This window comes from Neopelma chrysocephalum, unplaced genomic scaffold (genome assembly GCF_003984885.1).
Source record: "Neopelma chrysocephalum unplaced genomic scaffold, ASM398488v2 Primary Assembly neopelma1_22, whole genome shotgun sequence".
NCBI lineage: Eukaryota > Metazoa > Chordata > Aves > Passeriformes > Pipridae > Neopelma > Neopelma chrysocephalum.
Genome location: NW_020897689.1, coordinates 15,065,803 through 15,087,736, shown reverse-complemented (window position 1 = coordinate 15,087,736; position 21,934 = coordinate 15,065,803). Strand labels below are relative to the sequence as shown.

Sequence of the window (21,934 nt, the reverse complement as noted above, 5' to 3'; positions counted from 1 at the left end):
GCCCTTCGCGCGCTGGTGCTCCTGAACTGTGTAGTTTGGGATGATTTTTTTCCCCCTCATCTCCTTCTAGGCAGCAGGTGCGCCAGGAGCCCACAGCGGCGGAGCCGAGGGAGCTGCCCCAGCCCGCGCGGCAGGAGCCGGAGCCCGCCCGGCACGCTGGGAAGGAGTTTTCTGCTGGAAGCCGCTGTTGGCGTAAATTGCCGCTGAATTTCTGGAGACGTGCTGTTAGCGGTGCTGAGCATCAGTGCCGAGCATCTCCTGTTACTGTCATACTGGTTCGGGAAGTTTGAGACTCGGCCCCGTTGGAAAACGGAAGGGCCACGAAGTTGAGAATTCCTCTCATTCAGTAGAATGAAGCAAATCCAACTCTTTTCTCAGCCAAGTGATGTGCTAAAGGCCTACCTGCACTTCAGTTGGTTTGGAGTAGTGTGAAACTATGTTTGTAGCCAGGATGGGCATCTGGGGTAGAAACTGGGAAGAGTCTGGTATCTGTCTGTTCTCATTCCTAATTCTTTCTAGTACTTTTGAGTAAGTTAGAAACAAAAGAATTAATTCAGCATTATTAGAATTAATTACTTATTGTTTACTCGAGCAATATTCATGTCTGTTGAAATTCAGGTTGTAGGAAGAGATCTCGATAGTAATTACTCAGGATTGTGCATTATAACTGTTTTCTCGTGATCTCGTGTTTTATTTTTTTTAAGTGTTAAACTTATATAATCAAAAATGTGAAAACTAGGAAAGACCAAAATTAAGATTGGCTTTTCAAATTGAAGTTGCCATATTATCACCTCTGTGTTTCCATGTTATTGGCATCTGCAATTATGTGGTTACATACCAAGTATCCGGCAGGATCACACCATTCAGAAGTGTGCCTGGATGTGCAGGGAGTGAAAATTAAAGAATATTAAAACAAGAAAGCATTCAATTTGAAATAGGATTCACGAGTTGGATTTTACTCTTAGCTATGCTGGGATTAAATTTTATGTGTTAATAGGCAACAACTGGAATGTCCATGTTTTTCATCTTCTCATTCTTTTTAAGGTACAAGTTGTTGGTTGTTGGTGTTTTCCTATGTAGTTGCTTCTCTGGCAGAAAAGGGGCTTGAAAGCTTGAAAGTTCACTTTCCTTAATATTGATTTCACGATTCAGCATTTCACATAATAATAATTAATGGTAAGAAACTATGCAGCAATACAGGGTTGGTATTAGACAGAGCTCACTTGTGTCAGTAATGAGCTATAAATACAAGACTTTACAAGCATGCATAATTTTTGTGTCCCCTTTTAAAAAATACTAGGCCAAATAGCCAACAGCTGTGCTGCCTGATGCTATCAGTAACAGTTTATGTATGTTCAGTAAACTGGAATTTTAAACTGCTGTTGGAGGAAACCCAGGAGAAGGAAGAAAACCTGCAACTTTACGAACTGATTTCTTACTTAATGGAAAGAAAGTAAAATACTAGGCTTTTTGTACCACTGACATTTGCAAAGACCTTACAGAGGTACAGAAAATTAAGGGATTTATTACTTGCTGCTTACATTTTTATGCCTCCAATAAACAGAGACAGAAAATATTAACAGTAATGTAAGCTGCGAAGAGAACGGTGCACAGAGGGCTCCTTATTTCTGTGATACTGTATGTACCATCTGTGCCGTGTTTCAGAATAAACAGTGTTCATTACTGAATGCAATCCTACCAGTAGACAATATGCTGATGCCTTGCTTCTCTGTAGCACTCTTATTCTGTAATTAGTGATATAGTTTTTAAAGGTCTCAGCCTGGCACCTCCCATGCTGTTTTCCCTAAATCCCTAGATCAAGTTCCTCATGTTTATCCAGGGTGCTGTTGACTTCACATGGACTCCAGAATGCCTCAGAGACCTTTGCAAAGTAATCCTGGCAGATGGTATTAAGGGAGTTTATGCAAGGTTTCTTTATTGCTTCAACCTGTAAGATGGGTTTCCAGGCACCATGGTGTAGGCATAAAATGAAATCAACTTGGGGAATAAAAAGTGTCTGTTCATTCTTAGGAAAAGGAGATTTAGCTCTTTACTTGAGGGGTGAGGTAAAAATCTCATGGAAGTATTCCATTGGAAAATATATAATTATTCTTTTGGACACTTTCGGTAATTGTTGGCCAGATAATTTGATATATTTGAAAAAAAAAGTCTGAAACAAAGTAAGTTTTTAAGCTTATTTGTATTTTTGACAGAAAAATTATAACCACCTCTCATACTGAAGTGATCCTTAACTAGAGGAAAAAAGGGTGCTCCGACATGGATTGAAGCTGGGAATGCAGATCTGATGTTATATATGTTCCTATTGGATCTGTGTCAGCAGCCATTCTAGGAGTCAGCTTTATATGAAGGCAGCCTTGAGGACCTGAACAACAGGGTGATGTGCTGAAAGTAATGTGACCCTTTAGCTTCTCAGAGAAACTGTCACTGTAGAATGTCTTGGCAGAGTTTCTCAGGTGAGTTGCAGTGTGGTGGGAGTGAAATGCTTTGCTTTCCATTAGGTTCATCTAGCAGAGGCTGTGCGTGACAGAGGCAACATATTACACTCTGGCTCCCTCCTGGAACTTACCAAGAGAGATGCTTCTGCTGTTCACTGCAGAACATTCATGAGATGAATGGTGGTGACTTCGTCAGAAGAATTATACTTTGAGTTCGGGAAGTTGACAAATGAAGAGGCCACTTGCTTGTAGGGAAAAGGCATTGACATGTCCTGAGCACTAGGTGCTGATCCCCAAGAAGCACAGTGAGGAAGGCTGTGTAGGTACTGGTACCCTCTGGCCATTGTCAGGGAAGTCAGTGCTGGAGAGGAGAAAGCCATGGCCATGCGCAAAACCCTTGTTTGTGCTCTATGTGTGTGGGGAGAGTGCCAGGGCACAGGGAGTTTGGTGTCACTGACTTGTAGAGTCTGTGGCAAGAATGTATAAACTAGTGAGCTCTCATCTTTGTCCCGGCTAGTAGTTTTTTGTCAGCGGTACTTTATAGTGTAGTGTATTACCGTGGCTGCTTTGCCAGCATCATTGCTAACTCGTGGAAAAACAGGACATCTTCCACGCGAGCCGGTTAGCAGGGTCTGTCAGTAGCCACAGAAGTGTTGCTGGTTGTTCCTCTGTGACTCCTTCCTAACCCTGATGATTTATGAAGCCATTCACAGGCAACCTTCGTGAGTGCTCAGTTTTTGTCTGCAGCTGCAGTGTGTCTGTGGAAAAGACGAGGAGCCCCTCAGGCTAAGAGCTGAGTTTGATCTGCAACACATAAAAAAGATCTGTGTCTGTGCTTCTGAGAGGCTAAGAAAGAGCAGATGGCTGTTGGATGGGACCAGAGAACCCGAGGAGAACCTGCTGTGAAAGTGCCAGCACCAGCTGCAGCCACTATATTTCCCTGTCAGTGCTGGGAAGGTAGTCCATGAGGGAGTCCCATACAAGGTCTTTCATAGTATGGAGTAGCTTTTCCTTGCATAGAGCATTTGATCGGTGCAGTATGTGTGTATGGGCAGCTATGAATAGTTGGTTTTTGCAGTCAGGTTCTTCCTCCTTTCTCTCTCTTTTCTCCTTTTATTTTCTGTCCTTTCCTGGTGATTTTGCTTTTAACACTGCCTTGCCCAATCCTGTTTGCAGCAGCAGTCCCAGTAATAGCTGGCTCTTATATCTTGGCTTGACTCTTCAGGGCTGAGAGCCTTGGGAGGGTTGTGCAGAGACATATTGAACTTAAGGGTATTTTTTAAGGGCTTTATTTAAATTAGTTTGTAAAATAAAAGCAGAATGCTACAAAATAGGTGAAGTATGAAGGTGGACCAAACAGGGCAGAAAAAGGTGGATGAATGTCTCTGTTTTAGAGAGTGTATCTGAAGAGTTCCTAGGTACCTGTAGTCCATATTTTCTCAAAGGTTTCCTCCCCATAACAGTATGCTTGTTGGCCATAGTTGCTTGCTTTTCCTTTGTGGAGAAGAAATGGAGCCAAATACACCTGAAGGCTGTGCTGCCGTTCAGTGGAAACTCGATAGGCTGGAAAATTGTGCAGAGAGAAAGCTAATGATGTTCAACAAGGGCAAGTGTAGGGTCTTGCACCTGTGGAAGAATAATGCCAAGTACCAACACAGGTTGGGGCTGACCTACTAAAGAGCAGTTCTGCAGAGAAGGACCTGGGAGTCTTGGTGGATGACAAGTTGATCGTGAACTGGCAGTGTGCTCTTGCTGCCAGAAGGGCTAATAGTATCCAGGAAGAGTGTGGCCAGCAGGTCGAGGAGGATGATCCTCCCCCTCTCCTGGGCCTTAGTGGGACCACATCTGGAGTATTGTGTTCAATTCGGATCTCCACAGTTCAAGAAAGACAAGGAGCTACTGGAGAGGTCCAATTGAAGGCCACAAAGATGATGGAGCATCTCTTTTATGAGGAGAGAGTGTGGGATCTGGGCCTGTTTAGTCTAGAGAAGACTGAGAGAGAATCTCATTAAAGCATATAAATATCTCAAAGGCGGATGTCAAGAGGATGGTACCAGACTCTTTTCAGTGGTGCCCAGTGATAGGACAAGGAGCAATGGCCATAAACTAAAACACAAGTTCCACATCAACATGAGGAAGAACTTCTTTACATTGAGTGGGGCAGAGCACTGGAATAGGCTGCTCAGGGAGCTTGTGGAGTCTTCCTCTCTGGAGACATTCAAAATCCACTGGGACACGTTCCTGTGTAACCTGCTCTAGGCTACTCTGCCTTGGTGGGAGGGTTGGACTAGATGATGTCCAGAGGTACCTTCCAACCCTAACAATTGTGTGATTCTGCGAAATATAAATATAGGAATGGGCTATACTCTGCAGTCTATGTGGGAATTACATCTATATTCCTCACCAGGACAAGATCCAACTCCTGAATCTCACTGCCAGAACCAGATCTGTCATGAGTATTCATGAGCTGTGCAGAGCCTGTCTCCTGCATTGCTCCAGGTCTGCTTAGTGCTGATACTGAGATGTTCAGCCAGCAGCGATGCAGCAAAGCTCCTCACTGATTGCCAGGAGAGATTGCTTTGCCCCCCTGCCTACTCTCTCCTATGAGTTTCTCAGTGCACTAGGCTGCATCCAGGGAATGCTACCTATCGCAAGTCTGGCTCTGTGCCAGGCTTGGTTCTGGCTTAGTGGCAATGCCAAGATTATAATGAATCTCCTGTGATTCAGGAGAAGGCCTAAGGGAAAACGGAAGAGCCCAGTCCAAGAGAGGGTATCCAAGGTGAAGGACACGTGTGAAGTGTTATAGAAAGAGAGCTGACTATGGTGAGACTCCAGAAAGAAAGAGTGTGGTCCAAGCCTGCATTAGCAGAAGAGCATCTGCAGTCAGGTCCTGTGAGCTCAGGAGTCAAGCAGTGGGAAGGGACATGAAAGGACCTGTGGGGTGGTCTGGGGAATTCTGATACAAGTACCTTCTGTTCAATCTGATACAAAACTGGTTAGCCAAAATGTTTGGAACAAATTTTAATGGACACAGTCTTTATAAATCAGATCAGAACTTATCTAACTCCAAAATTTTAGTGTGCTCCTTCAAGACCTTATGCCATCTTATGGGTACAGCCAAACCTTGTTTAGGATAATGGGAAACGCTAGCTTTTTGAGTCACGGATTTGTTAATAGACCGGTTAGGTACAGAGCTTAACAGCTATTCTGAAAAAAAAAGTATCTCCAAGGAAATTAAAAAGTCTTTAAGAAGTCAAGTTGAGAAATATCTTCTGAATAAGTAAGAAATTAAGAAGTTTAGAAGGGAAAAGGCTGAATTTGTATGCAACCCTTAGAGGATTAGAAGAGCGAGCTTATCTGTAAAAGCTTATGTGATACATAAAAAGAGGCTCTGTAGGTACACTAAGCTATATGGTATGCAGAAGACTACAACCAAAGGAAATATGAGGAGGGATTTTTTTTTTATATTTGATCTTGGTGCGAAAAGCTTAAGTGCTTGTAACTTTGTCAGTTTTGGATGCTGTACAGAGAAATCCTTTTGTTTGAATTGTAAACAGCTTAGGAGTTACATATAATTTCACTGGTAACTGAAATCCAAGGCTGTGGAGATTCTGAACCCCACATCTTAGGAAATGCCTAGCACTCCGGCACAGATGAAGTGCATTGAAGCTGTACAGAGCTGTTTGACAGAGTTACAAAAATCAGGGAAAGCAGAAAAATTTGCTGGTGACAGCAAGGAAACTGCTGTGCTGACAATAAAGCAGTGGGGAAGACATTGAAGTGCAGGAATATTAAGTGATTTTGTGGCAGCTGTCAAGTATGACGTACACTTTGATCAAATAAATTACTTAGCTTAGTGTGGAGTAAAGTGTAGGGGTCCAACATAAAGAGGTTATAGTAAATGACCTGATAGTCATTTCTGGTCTTACATGCAAAAGTGCAAGTCTGTAACAGAACAACATTTACATATGAATTGAAAATATCCATTAGCATGAAATACCCATTCAATTTATAAAGTAATAGATAACATATAAGTACAAGGCAGTGAAATGTCATATTTTACAGCTTTATGAAGAATCTTCTTTAAAAGTCTAGTATATATCGCCTGAGGGGTTTCATTGCTGATGGATTCCAACAGAGCCTTCCAGAAAGGGTTGTGATGGTAAGATCCTCTCAGCTAGGCAGAACTTAATTTTAGCAGCATACTGGTTTACAGAGACACCTCTCAGAGTGGTCACAATTATTCACAGATTTTTCTGTCTACCCAAAACAAGACAACATGTTCTCTTGCTTCCAGCACAGCAGAAAGTTTCAGAATTGACACTGAATGCTATCAGTTCATCAGGAGTTGGGTGGCAATAATAGTTGAAGAGGGTTTTTGCTCCTGTTTCAATTAATGACTGCTCATTTCTGGCCCCACACTTCTCTATCCCTAGTTGTACCAGCACAGCTATTCATGGAACTCTCCTTCAAACAGAGCCAGAGTTTAAATCAGTTTTATGTCCCTGTGTAGTGCTGGCCTGTGAAGGAGCAAGATTCAGGATGGGAACAGTTCCAGGCATGGAGAAAAGCATACAGCAATTGGCAGGACTTTATTATATGGACCTTACAGTTATCATATGGACTTTACTGTTATTATGTGGTTTCATTGTATTCACACTACACAGTGCACAACCTGGTCGTGCCCAGGCTTGCCATGGGTTTGCCTGCTGCCTGCTCCCTGCTTCCTCCACTCCTCCCCCTTTTGTCCGTGTCCCTATCCTGGTTGTTCCCCTGCTTGTCTGTCTCATGCTCCGCCCTATGTTCTGGCCCTTTCCCCGCCCGAGCTGACAAAAGACAGTGTGCACGCGTGAATAGGGCATTCTACTTGCATCCTTCCTCGTGTCCCAACCCCTCTTCGGACCGCGGCACTGCCCATCTGAGCTCTTTATCTTGATATGAGCTCAAACCTACCTGCTCTCCCTGTAACAAGCTGTCCCCAGCTGTGTGTTTCCACTACTTCCATGCAGAGTAGTGTAAATGAGGCCACATGGAGAGATGGACCAGGGAACTCGTCCATCTGAAACCCAACAAAGCAAATAGAAAGTATTGGGAATAGTGTTGTCCCTGAAGTCCTACATTGTGAAACTGCCTCCTGTGCTTCCTATTGTAGCTGCAATATAGTTTTGCAAAAGAGTGTGAATACCCTCAATAAAAGTGCTTGTGCTCATTGAATATCTGAGGATGGTTACTTCAAAAGGAAGTAATAAAACCCAGGTCTTCCCATAGACAATGCCTTTGAAGGAGGCAATCTTAAAGTCTAGGCTGGTTGAGTGCTCCTGGCCACAGCCCTCAAAATTTACACTGGTGCAGTGCTGCGATCCCCTTGGCATGCCTTTTGCAGCCCCAGTGTCCCTGGAGCTGTAGACCTTGTGGTTCTCTGAATCCTAACCCTAATGACAGCTTGGGGTTGAGGCTGAGGTGCTCACTGCCATGGACGGCCAAGAAGAGAAAGGTGTAGAGGCAGCAATGTTGGTGCACTGCTGTGCTGCTCTCAGCATGTCTTTTACAGCCTCAATGTCCCTGGAGCTGTAGGCTTTATGGCTTTCTGAACTCCTACTCTTTTCTCTTCTTGAAACCAGTGGTAATTAGTTGCTTTTGGCTTTTTCCTTTCTGCCATACCTGTATCTTGGTTTTTATCTTCTGTGCTCCCTTAGTTAAGTTGTCATTAGTTTACCTTGTTAATAATATTAATAATGCTAGTTTTTGTCCTGACTGTGTGAAATATTTAAAGAATTACAGAATCATGAAATCACAGAATCATTAAGGATGGAAAAGACCTCTAAAATCATTGAATCCAACCATTAACCCAGCACCGCCACATTCAGCAGTAAGCCATGTCCCCAAGTGCGACATTCACACGGTTTTTAAACACTTCCGGAGATGGTGATTCCAGCACTTCCCTGGACAGTCTGTTCCAATGCTTTCAGTAAATAAATTTTTCATAATATCTAATCTAAACCTCCCTGGCAGAACTTAAGGCCATTTCCTTATCCTGTTGCATGTGAACTGTGTAAAGAGACCGACCTAAAACTCAATACAACCTCCTTTCAGGTAGTTGTAGAGAGCGGTAAGATCTTCCCTGACCTGTGTTTTCTCCTGGCTAAACAACCCCAGTTCTGTCAGCTGTTCCTCGTAAGATTTTGCTCTAGATCCTTCACCATCTCTGTTGCCCTTCTCTGGACATGCTCCAGTGCCTCAAATGTCTTTGCTGTATGAGGGGCCCAAAACTGAACACAGGATTTGAGGTGCAGCCTCACCAGTACCAAGTACTGGGGGACGATCACTGCCCTAGTCCTGCTGGCGACACTATTTCTGATCCAAGCCAGGGTGCCATTGGCTCTTTTGGCCACCTGGGCACACTGCTGGCTCATGTTTAGTCAGCTGTCAAACAGCACCCCAGTTTCTTTTCCGCCAGCCAGCTTTCCAGCCACTCGTCCCAGCCTGTAGCGTTGCATGGGGTTGTTGTGTCCCAAGTGCACAACCTGGCACTTTGCCTTGTTGAACCTCATACAGTTGGCCTCAGCCCATCAATCCAGCCTGTCTAGGTTCCACTGCAGAGCCTTCCTGCCCTCCAGCAGATCCATACTCCCACCTGACTTGGTGTCATTGCAAACTTGGTGTCATGGGCCTAAGGGTGCCTTTGATCCTCTTATCCAAATCATCTATAAAGATATTAAACAGGACTGGCCCCAATACTGAGCTCTGGGGAATGCCACTAGTGATGGCTGCCAACTGGACTTAACCCCACCCACCACCCCTCTCTAGGCCCATCCATCCAGTCAGTTTTTTATCCAATGGACAGTACACCTGTCTAAACCATGAGCAGCCAGTCCCTTCAGGAGAATGTTGTGGGAGACAGTGTCAAAGGCTCTGCTGTAGTCCAGGTAGACAACATTCACAGCCTTTCCCTCATCCACTAAGCACGGTCTCCTTGTCGCAGAAGATCACGTTGGTCAAGCCAGGACCTGTCTTTCATAAACCCATGCTGGCTGGGCCTGATCCTCTGATTGTTTTGCATGTGTCGTGTGATGGCACTTGAGATGATCTGCTCCATAACCTTTCTTGGCAACGATGTCAGGCTGACAGACCTGTAGTTCCCCAGGTCCTCCTTCTGGCCCCTGTAGATGGGCATCACATTTGCTAACCTCTGATCATGTGGGACATCCCCCATTAGCCAGGACTGCTGAAATGATTAAAAGTGAGTACTTCTGCCAGCTCCCTCCGTACTCTTGTGTAGAACCCTTCTGGCCCCATAGACTTTTGTGTGTCTAAGCAACATAGCAGGTCACTGACTGTTTTCCCTTTGGATTACAAAGGCTTTATTCTGCTCCCTGCCTCTGTTTCCCAGCTCAGGGAGCTAGGTACCCTGGTCTTTTACTATTAAAGACTGAGACAAAGAAGTCATTAAGTAGCTCAGTCTTCCTCATCCTTTGCCACTATGTTTCCCCCTGAATACAATAAAGGATGGAGATTCTCCCTAGCCCTCCTTTGTTGACGATGTATTTGTAAAAACATTTTTTGTTGTCTTTTACTGACTTAATAGATTTAGTTCCAGTTAGGCTTTGTCCTTTCTAATTTTCTCTCTGCATAACCTCACAATATCTTTCTAGTCTTCCTGAGTGACCTGGCCTTTCTTCCAAAGGTGATAAAAAATGTTTATCACTCTCTGTTTATAATACTTAATTTTAAAAGATAGAGGTTTAATAACAATTTTTTACTACTTCATTTAGGAAAATTAGGATATTACAAGTGAGATTTATGGACTACCCAGGAAGACATAGCTGAAAGAATAATTGCTGTTTTGTCCTTTTAGTACTTTTCTAGATGTTAGACTAGGCAGATGAAAAGGAGCAGTGGGAACAGAGGAGAATGTTAGCTGAAGGATGATGGGTGTAAAGTAGCAGTGTGTGCTGTTCTCAAGTATTTGTGGGAAACTTTTTGTCTTTGTAGTTATCATTAGAAGCTGCAACAGTTTTCCCGAGACATTCCTAAGATCTACTCTGTTAAAAATGCCATCCTTCTGCGTGTATAATATTGTTATGCGTGTGTGCTTATGGAACTCTGTTTAGAATGGTGTCCTTTAGTTTTTTACTAGTGTTGTGTAGGCAATGCCTTGTTCCCCATTTCTAAAAGAAAACTGTGCACTATCATAGTATCTTCACATCAATGAAATATTTGTAAAGAGTGGGGTTCTTGTTTGTCTTTGCCTCAAAAAGAGTCAAACTGTTGGCTGCCTTCCTTTGTCATTTTTTGAATGTGAGCATCTTGTTCCATGGTAATGTTTGGAAATAGTAGGCTAAGGAGAGGAGCTGCACAAACTCAGACTCTCTCCCCACAGATGCACAAAATGTGCTCTCAGACATCAGGCAATGTTCTCATGCTCATAAAAAAGCGTATTTATGTATTCAAATAAAATTTCTGTTAAGCAGAGTAGAGCTACATGCAGCGATTGCATCAGTCAAGTGGTTGTTTTTTCAAAGTATCTTTCAATATTAATCAAAAAATTGTTCCAAAACAACTGTATTGCAGATTGGCATTTTGTCTTTACATATAGTTATGATCCTCATTAAATATTCTAGAATAGAAATATGGATTTTTATTATTAATATTCTTCTGGGCAGTAAGAGTAATAATATTTTTTTAGAGAGACTAAAATTTGATGCCTTGAGCATTTTTCCTGGTTAGTCAAAGAAAATGTTGTTGACTGATACAAGTATTTTGACATTAAAGAGCTTGAAAAGTATATTTAAAATTTTTTTCCTCATAAATATTTATTCCTTATTTTGCTATTGCCTTATTTATTTTCTGCAATCAGCCCATGTTAATCTGACTTTTACACCTAAGAATAGCTGCAAACAAAATTTGGCTAATTTTCTTTTGATGACAATGTCTCTCTAGAGTAAAATAAATGTCTTCCAAGGCACTTAATCCCTCAAGCTCATTGAATCCAATGCAGTAAGGATTTCCCCTCCAAATCCCACCTCTTGCTTCCTGTTTTTTTGCAAGAAATGAAGAATGAGCAAGACAGTTCTTGGAAAGTAAAACTCTTAACACAAACACCCTTGTTCTTCAATGTGTAGTCTCAGGAAGACCATGAATACATTTAATTCAAAACTCCAGTTGTAAAATGTTTCCAGTTCCCTGACCAGAAAGGCCTCTTGTGATTGGTCTTCAGTCACAGTCTGCAAATGTTGAGTTTTGAAGCAAGTTAAAAGCCAGGGAGGCATGATATGTGTGTCATGGTTTGAGAAGGAAAGAGACGAGTTTTCATGTGGCTGCTGTGGCTCTAGTTTCCATATAAGTTCGCTGTGGTCGGTTAGTGCACACTCAGCAAGTCTCCAACCAGCATTAACGTCAGAGATGTGTGGTGGAGGTGTTCAAAGTCGCACAAAAATGTCAGGCTGTGTTAGAACTGAGTACAACCAAATATGCACGTCCTAGTTCTAGATGTATCTGGAATATCTGAACAATAGCAGATGGAGACAGACTGCAAGTGCTGTTCAGATATTAAAAGTGCATTATAAAGCATATTCCTGTTTGAAAAAGAATCTATCAGCCTGGAATCAATACCTGGGTGCTTTTTTTTTTTCCTATCATGTGTACATGAGACAGTGCCGCTCACAGACACTGTTCAGCTTTCTTCCTTACAACTTGTAAATAGGGACTGCAGAACTAGGCTCTCAATGCATACCTTGCAGCATAACCTTGAATATTTGGATATGGATGACAAAGTAGTAGGGAAAAAACTTTTTTTTAAAGCAGGACCCTAAAGGCAAACTTATATATATAAGCTATAGCACTCAACTTTTTTTTTTTAATGTTAAATATTTAGATTGACATCTAGGAACAAACAGTTAAAATAGGTCATACTATTATCCCATTTAACTTTATCGTTGCCTTTCCACATAGTAAGATATAACCTAACAGGATGAGCCAGCAATGTCAGAAGGAAATTGGTTGGTTGGTTTCTAATCTTTGCTTAAGCACAAAATATTTGTGTATACGTATATATACATATATGTACATATATATATGTATGTAAAAAAATGCTGTCTTCCAAACAATTCGAATAATACTTTGCCAAATGTGACTGTGGTCTTACTGCTCCGTAAGTATAATCTCCCACAGAGTTTATGTCTCTTCCTCTGTAGCCTAAGTAGTGTATCATTTCCAAGAACATTTAATTTCTTGCTGATTCATTTTAAGATATTGAGCTGTATTTCATCAAACTGCAGGTTACCTTGTTATTGTTGATGCCTAATTTCAGGACACTAAAACCCTTAGGTTGCAAACTTACCAGTCTGCCAAAGAGCTATGTGTTACTGGTGCTATATTTCTGGTTTGATGATTACTGTTCCTATCACAGCAGCCTTATTCAGACCCTTTCTGGGTTGATTGCTCCCAGAGCCATTGCTTTGTAATGCAGCACTAAATAAATTGATATTCCATACCCCAAAAGGCAGTAGAGTAGAAAGTTAAACTGGGATGTCATCATTTTATTAATTTCCCAGGGAGGAAACAGTGAACTTAGTTGAATCAGACTGTCTACTGTTGCTAAGATACTGGCATATGAACAAAACTTCATGGTCAGAAAAATAAAGCTAACACATGTGAGAGAATCAGCCCTAGGCGCTCAATTTCTTCCCACAGCAGAAAGCTATCATCCATCAACACAATCACCAGAGGGCTACATGCAATCTGAACAAGCACTTTAACATACTGGTAATGCAGCTCAACAGAGGTGAATTTGTCAAGAAAGTGTTTAAAGCAAATGTCCGTGTGTAAATTTGTCACACTACATTGCCTGAGCCAAAACTGGTTGAGGTGGTGCTCCAAGGATCTGTCTCTCCCTCTTCCCCTCTCTCTCTCTCTGTATGTGTGCATCTGTGTATGTATGTATTACACAGACTGTCACTGATGCTTCCATTAGTTGTGTATTCAGATTTGTTCCACAGGGCAGGCAAGAAGTGCTGGAGCAAGTTAGAGTCCAAAGAGCTGACTGAAAATCCTTTATCTTGTACCATTCAGAATTCTCCAAGATTCTTAATAATTAAAAGCTTGCAGTTATTAGGCAACAAAAACCACAGTTCATCAAAAAAAGATTCAATAATCCGTGAAGTAAAAAACCTTACAAAGCTTTCTCTTTGCAATACAAGCAAAGGCAATAATTGTTCAAGCAAACACATGATTAAATCTGACAGTGCACATTAAACGTTTGATGCAGGCAACAGTCAATACTAATGGAAGCCGCTAGTGGAAATGTTCTCTGAAGCATTTCGTAGGTGAGGTGGATTGAAAACAGTGAAAAGACGGATACGTTAACAATCTGGTACTGTGTTGAATTCTAAATCCCTTCACAACAGCAGGAAGGATTAACAAAAATAAAAGAATCACAGGCTATGAATTAATAGGATTTCAGCAAAGATAGCTGCTAAAATGACTGAAGAGGTAACCTGTTTTGGGGTTTTTTGTTACTGTTGTTCAATACATTTGTTTCTTTCCTCATGCAACATATCTAGCCCTGTATTGTTAATGGCATGTGTAAGAGCTCTATTTGATGGGCAATTGAATTGGCAGAGAAATCCAGTCACAGAAATAAGTCTGTGTTGAATAAATGTACGTCACATCAGAAAACAGAGAAAAGAAGATATAACATTCTAACATTCTATAATGATGGACTGAACATTCTAACATTCTAACATTCTCTGAAGGGTGGTCTGAACATTGAGTGGTGTGTTTGACACACTGGAAAGGATGGGATGCCATCCAGAGGGACCTAGACGTACTGGAGAAGCGGGCCCATGCAAATCTCATGAGGTTTAACAAGACCAAGTGCAGAGTGCTGCCCCAATATCAGCACAGGCTGGGGGACAAACAGATTGAGAAGAACCCTGCCAAGAATGACTTGGGTGTGCTGATGGATAAGAGGTTGGACATGAGCTGGCAATGTGCACTCGCAACCCAGAAAGCCAATTGTGTCCTGGGCTGTGTCAAAAGAAGTGTCCAGCAGGTCAAGGGAAGTGATTCTGCCCCTCTATTCCACTCTGGTGAGACCCCCACCTGGAGTACTGCATCCTGCTCTGGGGTCCCCAGACCAGGAAGGACATTGACCTGTCAGAGCAAGCCCAGAGGAGGGCCACCGAGATGGTTGGAGGGATAGAGCACCTCTCCAACAAGGAAAGGCTGAGGGAGTTGGGATTTTTTCATTCTGAAGAAGAGAAGGCTTTGGGGTGACCCAATTGCAGCCTTCCAGTACCTGAAGGGAGCCCACAGAAAAGATGGAGAGGGTCTGTTTACAAGGGCATGTAGACCAGACAAGCGGGAATGGCTTCAAACTGGCAGAGGTTTGGATTAAATATTAGAAAGAAATTCTTTATTCAGTGTGGTGAGGCATGAGAGCAGATTGCCCAGAGAAGTTGTGGATGCCCCATCCCTGGCAGTGTTCAAGGCCAGGTTGGATGGGGGTCTAAGCAACCTTGTCTAGTGGAAGGTGTCCCTGCCGATGGCAGAGGGGCTGGAACTAGATGGTCTTGAGGGTGCCTTTTAACCCAAGCCATTCCATGATTCTGTGACTCTATGATAAACTATTTGTAGTAGCAGTATCGTTAAATTTGCTTCAAATAGCATTCCGCAGTGAAGATGCTATGCTGCACTAGACAAAATTTAATATTACTTCCAAGAATGGGCTGAAATATGCACAAAAGTTCAGTGTTTTTGAAAACTACCTGTCAGAGAAGTGGAACAGATTAGTTTATGCATTGCAATAGTTCTGTGTTACCAATTATTGTAATATCCCAGACATTCATACTCAAGGGCATACTGATGCTGTGCATCCTTAAGGTCTAATCCTTTCCTGTTTCTGTGGCACTGAGGAACTATATCTGGCAAGAGGGGCTAGCTGACAGATGCCCCTTGCACAGAGGAATTCTGTTGGTGGAAGCATAAGTCTTCCCTTTTTTTTGCAGCTATGTCCATTGTCAGTACAAACACTTTGCAAGCCTTAGAGCATGCATGGCATAGCTTCTAGCTGCAGAAATCCATACTTTAAATAATTTGTGTTGACAGCTGGTCATGTTCAAATGTGGCTGGACATTTCTGACTTTTTGAGAAAATCTCTTCCTGCGGTCCAGCCCAAGTTCTCATTGTGTTCTTGTTTGTCAGGTGTGTTTCATGGGTCTGAAATCAGTCACTGGAGCATTGTGACCATAACTGAGCTCTTTGTATTTCCCAACTGACTTAATCATACTTTGTTTCCTGAGCCCTTACAGGATATCACTTATTTTTGAGAGGTATACGAATGTTCAGATGGCATATAGAATACATATTTAATGAAATCTGGATAATATATCACTATTGGCAATATATCACTATTGGGAGCTATGATAAGTTATATTCACGAAGGAAAGTTACTTTTCCTGTTTTGTTATTGCTGGTAATTCTAACTATTGGTGAAGTATCATTGAAATGCAGATGTCTCTCTGCATATCCCTTGCCTTGGGCACCATGCAAATTTAGCATCACTCTAGAATGTTACTTAGGTAATGCTACCATCTGGACACTTTGGAGAGGCTTACTTCAGAGAAAAGAGTTATTCACTCTAGAGAAAACAGTTCTTACTTGTGGAGGTTCAGCTCATCACCTTTACTGAGATGAAGGAGGCTTCTAGCTCAGTAGCTGATATGTCTCAGAGCTGTAAATGCGGGCTGCAGAGTCAGGCGTATCTCAAAGCACTTGATATGCTCAGTCTTTGTTTACTATTTTAAACTTTTATTTTTTTAATTTTTAATGGAATTATGATATTCCAGTATTGATAGTCAAGCCTTAACCCGGCCCCCTGGAAGCCTTTTTGAATGGGCTTATCCTGATGATTTCTCTTGGACTGGTTGTTGAACAGTTTACTCAAAAAAGGAAAAGATTAATCACACTAAAGTCACCCATTTAGTAATGTTTAATCATGCTTTGCATATTATTCAGTTTTGTGGAGTTGCTAGGTTTTTCCTGGTTTCAGAACAGATAAAAGGAGGTGTGAGTAAAATTTGTATTATGCACTTTTTAATTATCTTTTAAAACTATATAAGGCCTATATTTCAAGTTATCCTGGTGAATATCTGGAATAATTTCTTTGGGGCTAATGAAATTAAAGTAGTGGAAAACAAAATGTGATATTAGAATCTAACACAACAAGCTTAAAAAATATTGGAATAATTAATCACAATAAAGAAGAATCAAGTGTTAATTTTCTTTTGCAGTCACTGAAATGGTATTCAAATCAACATTAGCTAAAAATAGAAAAATAAGCCCATTCTGGATGAGTGATTGCATTGCTTGCAAGCTGCTTCACAAGGAGCCATTATATATACATTCATTTGAAAGTGACTTGTTTCCACATTCTTGCTCCATCTTCCTCTTTAAGTTACATTAGTTAAAATTCTCCATAAAATTAAAATGTGGTATTAAAGTGAGGACTAGCAGTGCTTACTGGAATGTATTTTATTCCCTATTACACTGCCTTGAACCTAGAATAATTGTAGCAATGAAATAACTTCAGATTTATGATTTATTTTATGCCGCCTTCAGTCAGAACACATTCTGAATTTAGAAAGTGTGATTTTGATGTCATGTACAACTTTCTCATTCATATTAAGAGACACTGATGTGTCTCCAACAGAGAAAATCCAACTTGGGCAAGACTTTGCTGTTATGGAAAGTCATTTGTGCTTAATGTGCTTTTGAGATGTAATATAGTCTTGCTGAAATATTTTCTACTTAGAGACCCCCAAACTGCTGGAATTATTTGTGTGTGGTTCAGCCAGGTCTCTACTTTTTGTCTTTCCAAAGCAACTGGGAAGTGGATCATTGGGAGGAGGGTCTCCTCTGCCAGGGGAAGTTGTTTGGCACAGGACTCTGCCAGCACTGCTACTAATAGCAGATGAAATTTGTGGTGGGATAGCTGAAGGATGAGAAAAGCACATGGAAGAAGAGCATAGTGGTATCTGGGTAGATATTATAAAGGGAATGGGAAGAACTGTTCCGAAAATTGCTCTTGGGTTATACTGCTTTAAAGCATTATGACTGATTGCAGCTCTGAGGAGTGCTTTTTGGTATTTTTCACACATCTCCCAAATTGCCTAGCACTAATTCCAAGGGCCATCACTGCTTTGTGGGAATGGAAGAGTGTTTCAGAGACAAATGGCACTTTTTTGCTTTATCATAATGACAAGCCTTTTGGGGATAGCAAGAGGCAGGACTGAGAGCTTCATGTATTACTGGGGAAGTTAAGCATATACATTTTATAACAGACAAGAATCTTCCACTCAGTTTTCTAGGAAGTGTGACTGTGTATTTCTAAAAAATGCAGAAACATGCCTACATTCACCACCCTGCAGCCTGATTTTAAGGCATCTCCTGATGCATCTTAGATTTTGGAGAGCTGTACAAAATCCATGTGTGTTTTTCCGTGCTGAGACGGATTGTGTGGGATTCATCTCACCTACCTTTGTAAATTCCAATAATTAGGCTCTGTCTGTAGTCAGTGGAAGCAGAGTGAAAACACTGGATTGCATTTATCTACTCATTACATAAAATGAATTGTTTTCTCAAGCAACTCGTTTTTCTCTATTGACCAGATAGGCAACACAGAGGACAAGCTAGCTCTTACATAGCTAGCTTGAAAAGTAGTTGAAAAGTAGTCTGCTCACATTATACCACATCCCAAAGGAAAAATGTACCCACCCACTGCCTTAATATCTTCCCTTCATAATATTGAGTAAAAAGTATTTAAACTATGAGGAATCTTGCATTTGCCAGAACCTTGAGGTAGAATTGCACTACCACTTCTATGAAGGTGTTGGCCAAAGGGTTCTTAGTCTCCATGGGCTAAATTTTAGGACATAAAGTCTAAACTAGAACAAAACCCGTCCCATCTGCTTGGTGAAGCATTCTAAGTGTAAAGATGCAAAAATAAATTTTTCCCTTCCTCAGTAGATTTGTGCAGATGGGATCTGTTTACTTCAGTTTTGTTTTCTCTTTTCTACACCTCTAACCCCCAGAGAAGGAGCAAAACTAAACTAAGTTCAGGGTAATTCAGGCTAACATGGCTGGAAACCCTGGAGCCCCTTTCTCCCATGAAACCCATAGAAGTGACTGCTGAAGTGACAGACCCTGACCATGCCCCTGACTCCAGCCTCCCTGCTTTCCCGCAGCCAACCTGCCTCCCCTTGCCCACTAGCTGTGCCTGCCTGCTGCCCCCCAGCCCAGACAGCACAGCAGAAACAAGCATTATTCGCATCCCAGATGAGAATAAGAGAGTAGGATTTCTTGAGAGAGCTAGCATACATACCTGAGAATATTTTCCTATCAATTACATTCACTTACATGCTATCTAGCAGATGTTGCTGACTTGTGGCCTGGCAGGTTTGTTAGCTGTGGAAAATGTCACCATTATAACTGGCTTCAATGTATCATCTTTGTTCCTGCATTCAGCAGAGAAACCAAGGTCACAAGAATTTTCCTTACAAAATCTGTCCAGATTAAAAACAGAAGAGTCAGTCAAAATGGTGTAGCAAGCTTATTTATTTGTTTTTTAGGTGCCTGATGTCTGGCTAAGGAGCATATGTAAACCTTCTGTATTCTATGGCCATTGAAATGCAAATACTTCTTTTATTCTTTCTCAGACCAGTATTTTCCTTGCTTAAAGACAGGAACAATCTGCACAGATAAAGTTCGTGCATAGGTAATGAAAGAAATGGAGTCAGAGATTGCTATAAATGAATGATATTGTCATTATTCACTGTGTTTAGATTTTCTGTTCTATTGTATGTGAAACCTCTATTTCTCTGCAGAGGGAGTTCAAAGTGTGAAAGCAGCTAGCCAATGTTTAGCAATTAAAAAAAGAATTGTCAGTAAATAGAACTCTGAAAATCATAAGTTGTCATTCTCAAACTTTCTAGAAAGAGTTTGGGAAGGTCTCTGGTGGTTTTGATCCCCCTCCCCTCTGTCAGAGATGCAGGTGCAGTGCTGTCTCAGGCCTGTTTTTTGAGATAAGTTGTCCTCAGCAAAGCGCTATTCTGCCTTTGCAAGATCCTCTTTTCTAACCTCATCTGGTTGGCATGGTAACATTCTTTTCCTCTTCTGAAAAGTGTTTTGGACATTGACTCTTTTAGATTTTCAGTTTCTCACACATGTTCTTCTCCTGTAACATTAGTTTTCATCACTGAAGCTCTCTTCAGATTCTTGTCCGTCACTATCTTCCTCAGGTAAGAATTCATCTTCATCAGATGTCATCAGATAGTCATTACTCCAGTTATTTTCATAACTTTCTTAATCTTCATATACATCCTCTGGAACAGGATCATCATCTACCAGTTCATATTCTTCTCTATAGGGCTGTTTAAAAAGGATATTTGAGATCTAATCAAGGGCTGATGTTTCCACATAGTAGATGTCATAAATGTATTCATCTTCTTGCTCACAGTGTTCTTTTTTCCATCTTCAGAAACATCTAAATGCTCATGTGACCTCTCTACTGCATTGCAAAGAATCACATCTGGATCAGTCTTCTGTGGATTTGCAGTGGTTATGCTGTTGTCTCCCACCATCTCCTCTTCTTGTACAGTATCAGACAACTGGAATTTCCCATAGCAATCTGAATTCTTATCAACAGCATCGCTCTCTTCTTGTGAAGCATCTCCTTTTGCTTCAGAGTCTGATATGTCACCATCAGTCGAAGCCTTGCCATTATGACAGGTTTCAGTACAATCAATAGCTGACTATTACATGGACGCAGTTTTCCTTCCTTTTCAGTTGCTTGGAAGAACAAAGTTCCTGAATTGTTCGCTGAGTGCTTCCCAAAGAAGGTCACAGATTTTGAGCTGCTTTGTTGCCCATGATCGTGTCTTTAACATATTTCTGAACTGATCCATTCTTGGAGGACACGGTCACCAGGAGCTTGAAGAGGCTCCTCTCTACCATCTGGGCACCATCACACTCTGTGCACAGCTGCTTGCAGGTGAGGAGCAGAGCCTCAGCCGGATTCATCCCTCCGCACTTCTGCTTAATGCACAGCACCGCTGCGCACTCCCTAGCGATCCACAGCTACATCATAGCATTTGGTACACTTTCAGTAGGAAGTATGTATCCGATGAAACTATATACTGATGACAGCATAATTTAAAAGTTCTTGCAGATAGCTCCCACACTCCTTGGGACCTCATGACTGCATGCACACAACTGGTTTGGGTTACTTTTTCCTCTTTTTGTATCCGATAGGAGTTCTATTTGTCAGCTTGACCTGCAAAATTTGGAAAAGAAGAAACTTGGTTTCATGAGGCAGATGAAGTTTTGTATCATGCTGTTCATAAGTGTGGGTAGGTTAGTCTTTAGGTAGACCCTGCATTTCCCTTTTGAACAAGTTCCTGATCTTGTTCAGTGCCATATCCATGCAGCTGGAACTCACACTGACAATCTGTGACAAGAGTCCTGGTGGGTTTGACAGGGAAAAATAAGGAGCCTAGCTGCTTACATCAGGTCAAGCATAAATTGGAGTAAACATCAGCAATCTCAATACAGTTAACAGCATATCAACTTGCAAATTAGAGACGGAGATAAAAATATTTTGTGGAAATAAAAATTGATGGGAAAACCCCATAACCTCAACTCATGCAGTGTCTTGTTGAATGCAAAAATCATTATCAGTTTCCTCCTGAAAATGAAAACACAGACCAGCAGGTTTAGACACATGTATGTGTGTGTGGCTAGAAGCTTCTGAAAAATTTCCCCCAAAGCTTGGCTGAAACTTGCCAAAAATTTTTTAAACCACAAGAAAAACATAAACAAACAAACCCTAATTTTGAGTGCAGCAGATACTACAAGTGAAAGTGTGATTGACTCTCAAATCTGATAAACAGATGGATGGAAACTTTTCAAGTAAGTCTTCTGGTGAGAATAGGCTCAGTCAACCCATCAGGGTACTACCTTCTCCTTGAACTGCATTGGCCCCAGTTGCACTGTAATACGTGGCAAGGAAGAGACATAAGGCCTTGAGGCTCCTTACAGGGTGGGAGTGAAAGCAGTAAAACATGGAGCCAGACATACATTGCATTTGCAAGATAGGAAGACAAGGAAAGAGTCTTATTTTCACCATACACTTGATTGACTTCCTCCCTGGGTAATAGGGCTAACACAAGTATCAGCTCTTCCCCTGAAAACTTGTGAGGCTGCAGAGCAGAATCTTACTTCTCAGTTTTAGGCAGTTACTTGATCACCATTTAATCATCTGAGGTGGTTGCCAAATTCCTTCTGAGGGACTAAATTAGGGATTATTTAGAGAGTTTTTCTCCCTGGATATAGCATTTATGAAAGCAACATGCATGACTAATTACAAGGTAATAAAAGCTGGAGACTGAAATTTATGAAAAAGCTGAAAAAAATCTTGTCTT

General features: G+C 41.5%; 1 pseudogene; it reads right to left on the bottom strand.

The window, feature by feature from the left end:
• Nucleotides 1–19,664: 19,664 nt before the first annotated feature.
• LOC113963712 lies at nt 19,665–21,488 on the bottom strand (annotated as a pseudogene).
• Between the last annotated feature and the right edge of the window lie 446 nt (nt 21,489–21,934).